Source organism: Zalophus californianus, chromosome 4, assembly GCF_009762305.2.
Source record: "Zalophus californianus isolate mZalCal1 chromosome 4, mZalCal1.pri.v2, whole genome shotgun sequence".
In the NCBI taxonomy this organism is placed as follows: Eukaryota; Metazoa; Chordata; class Mammalia; order Carnivora; family Otariidae; genus Zalophus; species Zalophus californianus.
The window spans coordinates 159,380,684-159,390,146 of record NC_045598.1 but is presented as its reverse complement, the minus strand read 5'-3'; positions in this window follow the sequence as shown (position 1 = coordinate 159,390,146).

Here is a 9,463-nt window from a genome sequence, read left to right as displayed (position 1 = left end):
CTAGGGTCTGTTCTCTGAGCTAGAAATACAGTTGTGAACAGAACAAGTTCTTTCCCTAAAGGAGCTTACAAAAAATAAATTTAAAAAATATATATATATATACACATCAGGTGGTGGTAAGTGATACAAAGATGAACAAACAGATAAGGGTATAGAGTAAGGAGTACACGGATGATCAGGAAAGCCCTGTTCCCATGAGGGAGAGAGAGTGGAGGCGTTTGAGACACATAAGAAATGTGAAAAGGGAGAAAGGAAGCTATCAGCTACAGTGATGGCAGTTCCGTAACACAGGAATGTACTCAGGCATTATTGTGAAGCAGAGGAACATCTCTTACTACTGTCCACCTAGCTGCTGTTGTCCTGAAGCCGGTAACCCATCCCAGCCATTTTTTTCTGCATATTCTTCCCCTTGTTAGGCTTTGCTAGAAGGCTGACCTGTTAGGATTCATCTACAGATCTTAGGAAAGTCACCTTGGGTCATTTCTTCATCACTATCTGAATATTACCAGACTCAGCACTTTGCTTTTCATAGGAATATACACTGATATTTTCATGCCTCCCACTGTAATACAGCGTGGACTAATGTAGGTTAAGTCAGCATGACACAGTGAAGAGAAATGCTCAACGAAGAATGGAAGAAGATAGAAAAGTCTGGTGCAATATGAACTATTATAAATTCCTGCAAAAATGCATGCCTCACAGGCATCATATATATTTATATATTTAAAGATTTTATTTATTTATTTATTTATTTATTGAGAGAGAGAGAGAGTGTGTGCAGGCATAAGTTGGGGGAGGGAGAGGAAGAGAGAGAATCTCGAGCAGACTCCACGCTGAGCACACCCAACACGGGGCTTGATGTCACGACCTGGAGATCATGACCTGAGCTAATATAAAGAGTTGGACGTTTAGCCGACTGAGCCACCCAGGTGCCCCAGCATCTTATATTTTTATATATGTAAAATTAAACTCATGATATTGACTCCTAGCATCCAAACTTGCTCTTCTCGTTATAATCTTTATTTTCATAAATGGCACCACCTCATACCCAGTTGCATATGTCTGGAACCTTGGAGTCATTCTTGACACCCACCTCTCTTATATCCTAGACTCCTAATCAGTCACTGGGTACTACTGATTCTGCAAATTATCTCTATCTCCTTTTACCCTCTCCTGTCATCTATACCCAAGCCACAATTATTGCTCACCTGAATCACTATAATTGATTTCCCTCTTTTTGCCCATTCTATCCTTCCCTATTCACTTCATTCTCTACCCATAGTCAAAATTCTCTTTAAAAAATTTTGATGCTCCTGCCCTGTTTAAAATTCTTAGTAGCTTCCCACCGTCCTTAGAAAAACGTTCAAAATTCTTAGTATTGTCTCTTCCAAATTACACATCCATACACAGAGGATGTTTTAGACCCTCGGCTCTGTGAAAAGGTACATTAAAATGCCTGCTTACATGCGATAGAATCATATAGCCCATTAAATGTACAAAGTCCTATCCTAATAAATCCACTCCTTATCTTGATTTCCAAATTTTCTCAAACATCTCCAATTTTTTCAAAAATATTCTGAGAATGTCAACAGTATCAATGGGAAATTATTTTGAATATAACACTGTTAAGCAAAATACCTACCTACCCAACCATTTTCTTTACTACTTCCTTTCAAAGACTGTGGGTCCTAAATCTCTCACAGTGTAGTTTTCCAAATGTGATCCAAGTATAACTAAACCTCGAGAGAGAGGCAGGGTCGGTTTTCATCGGTCCCTCACTGGCTTTTATGACAGCATCACAATGATGAATAATAAGTAATAATAGCAGGTATTGACCACCCAGGTCATTAGTTTGCTATCTAGTTGTCAATAAAAATGATAAACCAAAAAAGGAGAACTATTACAGTAGAAAAGGAAAAAACTGTCTAACATAAATAAATCTCTCACATAATATGAAAACAGATGTAGCTGAGTATCCTGAGTAGACCAATTATTATACGGCTATAGGCAAGTTATTGAATCTCTCTGAGATTCAATATCTCCATTTAAAGATAGTCTATTTAGAAAGAAGGAAAAGCTCTTTTAGGATTGAAAAAATAAATGAACTATATACATAGAGTAAGTGAGAACTGGCAAGAATTAAGCAAGTGTTAAACCTCTTAGACCCAACCACATTAAAATCAGACATAATAAAATCTTAGATTTTGTAGATTAAGGACTTTTTAAAACAATAATACTATAAAATAAAGACATTTTCCCCTTGTAATATTGAAATACCTCTGGCTTTAGAATCATTTTGGGAAGAACTGACCTGAAAGAAAATCCAGTGATTAACTGTGAATATCATTAGCTGAACTATGGCTGCTACTCTTGGGCAGAGCTGACCACAATGAAGGGGCTGCTGAAATGTGTAGAACTCACTGAGTGAGTAAAAAGAGAACCACGCACCATATGTGCGCTGTAGGATCAGCTGGTTTTTCCCATCATTTGTCTTCAGCTGAGGACTCAGCCAAATTCAGCAACAACCACGAGATCTATGAATGCATAACCTTCCAGATGGTTCTTGGACCCAATCATTAAGAACCCCCAATTTCTGAGTCTTTGAAGATGAGGCCCCAGACATCATGAAGCAGAGAAGAGTCATCACTCTATTCTTATTGTGCCCTTTCTGAATTCCTTTCCCACAGAATATGTGAATATAGTAAAACGGTTGCTTTAAGCCAGTAAAACAACTAAAACAACTAATATGGGTTGGAACAGTTGTAATGTAATAGTTCATGGTAGGGAAACGTGGAACCTGGAAACAGAGAGCCTCCATGACAAAAACACACCATTGGCTTCACGACTGGGTCAGATGGGATCCAAATGGGCCTTCAGGAGACTGTTAGTAAAAGCTGAAAACACCTCAGGGAGACAGCTAAAGGTTGGGCAGACAGAAGAAAGTGTTATTGGACATTGAAGGAAAAAAGATTCTTGCTGTGATGTGTTAGAAAGTTTAGCAAAATTGTTGCCCATGGTAACAGAGAAAATAGAAAAAAAAAGTCACATTTGTGTTAGACGTCTGGGACACATGGGTAATGCATACACAATGTATAATCACTTGTAAAGAAATCATAATGACTCATAAAGACCTTTAATTACTAGCTGTGGGCTGTTTCTGAGCCTGTGAACTGTGACTTTTGAGTTTAATCTCTTGAGATCTTTTTTTAAAAAGATAATCTCTTGAGATCTTTTTAAAAAAGATTTATGTATTTGAGAGAGTGTGTGTACACACGTGCACATGTGCACGAATGGGGGAAGGGGCAGAGGGAGAGGGAGAGAATGTCAAGCAGACTCCACGCTGAGGGCAGAGCCCGCTGCAGGGCGCGATCCCACGACCCTGAGATCATGACCTGAGCCGAAATCAAGAGCCGGACTCAACTGACTGAGCCACCCAGGCGCCCCTCTCTTGAGATCTTTTAATCTCCATTCCACCAAGTCTTACAGGCATTGTTAGGGGGCATACCATCTATGCATTGAGGTACCAAAGTTAATAACTAAGAAATTAAGGAAGATAATTTATTGGCATTTTTGTACTAATGAGATGAGAGGGAGGACATATACAAATGTGTTCCTTGTTAAATAACAGTAACGGGGCGCCTGGGTGGCTCAGTCGTTGAAGCACCTGCCTTCAGCTAGGGTCATGGTCCCAGGGTCCTGGGATCGAGCCCCATGTTGGGCTCCCTGCTCCGTGGGAAGCTGCTTCTCCCTCTCCCATTCCCCCTGCTTGTGTTCCCTCTCTCCCTGTCTCTCACTCTCTGTCAAAATAAATAAATAAAATCTTTAAATAATGGTAACAATGTTTACATAAGGCTTTAAATTGACAATCGGTACTGACAAAACATAATCTCACTTTGTCCTTTCAGTTACTCTGTGAAATAGTTGTCATTTCGTTTTTATATATGAAAATTATCCACAATAAGTTATTTTCCCAAATTTACAGCTAATAAGTGGCTGACCAAGGACTGTGTGCCAGGTTCTAGAATTCTAAGTCTTTTGGTCTTTCACTGTTATCAAGAATTCTATATAATCATTTGTTAGTGTAAAGTTTTTGATTAGAGATTCTTACATATCATGATAGTTGTGATTGTTAGTTTTTAAAGGACAGAATTTCATCAGATTGAGAGTCCCATTGTGTCCATTACATGCCACTCTAAAAATAAGATCTAGGGCGCCTGGGTGGCTCAGTTGGTTAAGCAACTGCCTTCGGCTCAGGTCATGATCCTGGAGTCCTGGGATCGAGTCCCACATTGGGCTCCCTGTTCAGCAGGGAGTCTGCTTCTCCCTCTGACCCTCTTCCCTCTCGTGCTCTCTGGCTCTCATTCTCTCTCTCAAATAAATAAATAAAATCTTTAAAAAAAATAAAAAAAAATAAAAATAAGATCTATGCTGCAGCCAAGTTCTTAAGAGAATAGGGGAAAATATAGATTATTTCAATTAAATGTGAAGAGAGATACTAGAAAAAGTTATATAGGAGGTAATTATGCCTACTACCAGGTACTTCATGTACAGAAGGATTCACTGCAGGCTCCATTAAGTAATACTTATGGACGAAGTTTAATTTATTTATTTTTTTAAAGATTTTATTTATTTATTTGACAGAGAGAGAGACAGCGAGAGCAGGAACAGAAGCAGGGGAGAGGGTCAGAGGGAGAAGCAGGCTTCCCGCCGAGCAGGGAGCCCGCTGTGGGACTCAGTCCCAGGACCCTGGGATCATGACCTGAGCCAAAGGCAGACACTTAACGACTGAGCCACCCAGGTGCCCCGAAGTTTAATTTAATTCATTGGAATTTAATTTCCATAAAACAGTAGAAATACGGGTTGTCAGAGAGCTGAAAAAAAATCATCTAGTCTAACGACAGCTATTTTGTAAAGTAGAATAAATGTGCCTTTCTTATCTAACGCTTTAGTTCTAAATTATTAATAAAGCAATCTGTATTTGTTCTTTGTTGGTGCCCAAGGAAACTCAATGATTGAATTGATCTCAGTAAGCATTTCTTGAGTACAACTACACAGCACATACCGCAGAACCAGAAGCATGTAATTGCGTTGACCCACGGTCCCTGATCTCCAGCGAAAGCGCCACACAAACACCTTTATGACGGGGCAGATTTTGGCAAGTGCCACCCTGGAGGGATGATACATAATAGAAGAACTGGAGAAGAAGAGATTCAATCCAGACTTACACTGTGAGAGAGAGCCTGGATGAGGAAATAGAAGTGCGCTTAAAGCACTTAGAGACTTGAAGGACGACAAAAACCCCTATTTCCACTTAAGTTCTATTGAACTCTTTCTAATATCCCGATTTGGTAGACTCAGCTTTGTAAATCCAAGTTCTCAGCAACAACTTTGTATTTAATTCTATATGTACTGATTGTTCATGAAAACTTCACGTAAATGATGACCAGTGGCCTATGGTCATGGCCTATAAGACAGTTTTTAATAAATTGCATTCATCTTCTCCACTAGACAATAGATAAATAAAACAAATAGTACAGATGAGTCCAAAGTAACATCTGTCCTGAGAGAAGCTAGTACAGAGGGAGATGGATCCATGCGTGATCCAAATGCACCTGTTAAGCAAACCTTGCTTAATTTACTCACCATTCACAGCAGGGCCTGTGGGTCAGCTTGGCAGTCTATTCTCTGAAACTCTGAGCACTGCTGGAGACTGGGAGAGATACCCAAGTGTGGAAAGAGAGTTTTGAGTTTTCGAGGGGAAAGGGAAAAGAAATTCCGTATACCAGTGAACTTGAGTTTGACCTTGGGCAATACCCTGAACTAGGTTATTTAAAGGGTGATTTGCTCCCATTATGGGTTTAATTGTGTCTTTCCCCAAATTCACAGGTTGAAGTCCTAACCACCAGTATCTCAGAATATGGCTGTATTTGGAGACAGCGTCTTTAAAGGGGTGACTAAGTTAAAATGAGGTCATATGGGTGGGCCCTAATCCAATATGACTGGTGTCCTACACTTGATCTTAACCAAAAGTCCAAGAAGCGATATGACTGGTGTCCCTTTAGGAAGAAGACGTTAGGACATAGATACGCACAGAGGGAAGACCATGTGAGGACATGGGGAGAAGGTGCCGTCTACCGGGCAAGGAGAGAGACCTCAGAAGAAACCAACCCTGCTGATACCTTGACCTCAGACTTCTAGCCTTCAGAACTCTGAGGAAAAAAATTCTGTTATTTAAGCCACTCCTGTCTGTGGTTTTAGTTAAGGCAGCCCTAGCAAGCTAATACACCTGCTAAAGCTAAGTACTAATCACAGGGCGGCAATGTAAAGACGATGACCTTTAAAGTTACCACAATAAAAGCAGTATGATATTTTTATGATTTTATGATTTTTTACGATTTTATAATTTTTTTTAAGATTCTCTGTACTTATATCATTCAGAACCTGGTCATAAGAGATAAGTCACGCCAGTTATTTTAACAGAGAGAATTGAATCCAAAAATGTTAATTGAAAAAAAATGTGTTAACTAGCTATCTTAATTTCCTGGGTCTCCCATAACAAAGTACCACCTGGATGGCTTAAACACCATAAATTTATTGTGTCTTAGTTCTAGAGGCTAGAGGTCTGAGATGAAAGTATCAGGAGGGTTGTTTCCTCCTGAGGGCTGTAAGGGAGTATGTTACAGGAGAGATGCCTGGTTTCTGGTAGTTTTCTGGCAATCTTTGGCATTCCTTAGTTTGCTGAAACATCACCCTTATCTCTGCTTATTCACGTGGCATTCTCTCTGTGTGCATGTCCATCTCTGCGTCCACATTTCCCCTTTTTATAAGGACACAGTCATGTTGCATTAGGGCCCACCCTAAAGATCACATCTTAACTTGATCATCTGTAAAGACCTATAGAACCAAAGCATTTAGGAGTCTCTTGTGTCAGGGAAAAAATGAAATCGGCCAATGCCAGGTGCATTAAGGAAAATGAAACTTAACCTTACCTAGCAGAAGTTGTAGGAATTTATAGCTCTTCTCAGAAATTAGTAGGGGATGCCAGCCAATCCCCAAACACCAAGTCTATTCATGCCATCTCTGGACTTCCTTGTTCCCCTGACTCAGCTACCCTGCTCCAAATAGGGAAAAAGGCCACTTTTTTTCAACTGAAAAAAGCCAAGTAACTTCCACATTTACCCCATTAAAAGTCCCTTAGTCTGTGAGCAACTCATTGCTCCTAGAGCCTGGAGTTTCCTGGCCCGCGGGTTGAAATTCTAGCAATAAACTCATTTTTCTCCTTTGTTTTACTCAGTGTGAAGAGCTTGGTTTCTGACAGACAGACTTTATTCCCAAATAAGACCCCATTCACCGGGAGGAGGGGTTAGGAACTCCACATCTTTTAAGGGGACATAAGTCAATCCGTAATATCAGGTAACCTAAAAGGCAAAGCATTTTCACAGAGCTAGTAACTGTAGGGAGAGCTAACACCCCTAGGGCCGGCAGAGCAAAGAGAAGGAGTTCATTACTCAAATGTCAAAGCCTGGAGAAGGGGGGGCAAGGAGCTGAAGCTCAGTGACGCGAGGAAGGGGCCCTGTGCGCAGCTGGTGGAGGGATCTCTGAGGAGCGCGCAGCGGGGCTGCGAACGTCGGGCAGGCTGGGTTCAGCTGCTGCGACACGAAGGCTCTGCTTCTGGGTGAGGTATCACCTGGGTGAAGCTCACAGTAACTGCAAGCCGAGAGGAAGAAGGCTCCTCCCTCCTCCCTTGGGCTGCAACGCCCCCTCTGGGCAGACCCTGGCAAGGAACAGCTGCCAAAGCAGAGATGGGGTCTGCAGAGATGCAGCCCCAGCATGGCAAAGCAAAAAGGAGATGGTTCGTAGCTGAGAAAAAAAATAAATCCGTATCTGGCACATTGTTTAATTTGATTGAGTCAAGATCAGCAAATCACCCTGTGACGGATGGAGAAAAATGTCTAAAACTGTGGTCCTGCAAATATATTTTTTAAGATTTATTTATTTTGAGAGAGAGAGAGCATGGGGAGGGGCAGAGGGAGAAGGAGAGAGAGAATCTTAAGAAGACTTGGCGCTGAGCGCGGAGCCTGACTGGGAGCTCGATCTCACGACCCTGAGATCAGCACCTGAGCCGAAACTGAGTGGGACACGTAACGGACTTCGCCACCCAGGTGTCCCCATGGTCCTGCAAATATGGACCCAAAGGTGTCGCAAAATTCCTGGATTTGTGGTTACTGATGTACAAATGTTTGCTTTAAATTCCTTATCTACTAAATGGATATGATAATAATAAATACCGTGTAGGATTGTTAAAAGGATTCATAAAAAGCACTTAGAACAGTAGATGACACAGGCTAAGTTCAGGACTCTTTAAATGCTAGCTAATATCTTATTACTCTCTTGTTTAATTAGATAATCAAAAATTAAAATATTAACGACATATTTTAGGGACAATATCTTCCTATACGGGAATTAATGAAACTTAAGAAAAGATTCAGGCATTTGCTCATTGCCAATAAAACACCTACAAATAAATATAGACATAATTTCTTCATAAACTAAAATCAAGTATTTCAGTCTTCTGTTAATCCTTAGGATTCCGTGGCTGGTCATTGCTTCTAGAACACAAACTTTGAGAAAGGAGAGTTTCTACTTAGGAGCAAATGTGACTGAAAAAAAACAGAATGGCAAATAGATTTCATCATGATAGTCTACCACTAATTGATAGCGGCTACTTGGAAGGCTGATCTGAGAATCTGAGGCTCCATCTGGGTTCGGAGGGAAAGGTGTTCAAAATTATTTAGCGATCTCTGCTAATGGCCCGAGAGAAGGCACAGGTGGAACTGTCCCCACCATGATTTTATCAACATTGGTAGAAAGTATGGCTTGAAGGTCAAAAACTCCATTCAAATTCTAGTTCTCTTTGCAATGCTGAGGACAGATAACACCCTCAATGGTAATTTTGAGGATTAAATGAAGAAAAGAAAGAGAAAAAGAAAGAAAGAAAGAAAGAAAGAAAGAAAGAAAGAAAGAAAGAAAGAAAGAAAGAAAGAAAGAGAGAGAAAGAGAAAGAGAGAAAGAAGAAAGAGAGAAAGAGAGAAAGAGAGAAAGAAGAAAGAAAGAAAGAAAGAAAGAAAGAAAGAAAGAAAGAAAGAAAGAAAGAAAGAAAGAAAGAAAGAAAGAAAAAGAAAACTCTACCATCTCTATGGAACTCCCTAAGTGTTAGCTGTCCTCTTTTCTGTATGTGGTAGGACAACAATGCATGATAAACCTATAACTGTGTTCATACTTATTAAATTTCATAATGCTGTTATGATATAACGAGTTATATAAAAAGTAGTCATTGCAAAACACATTTTCTTTTAAAATGGCTAACACACACACACACACACACACAAAATGGGTAACACATTCCAAATTTATTCTATAGCAGGAGACTTACAGTCATGTCATCTATGCCCCAAATTTAAAT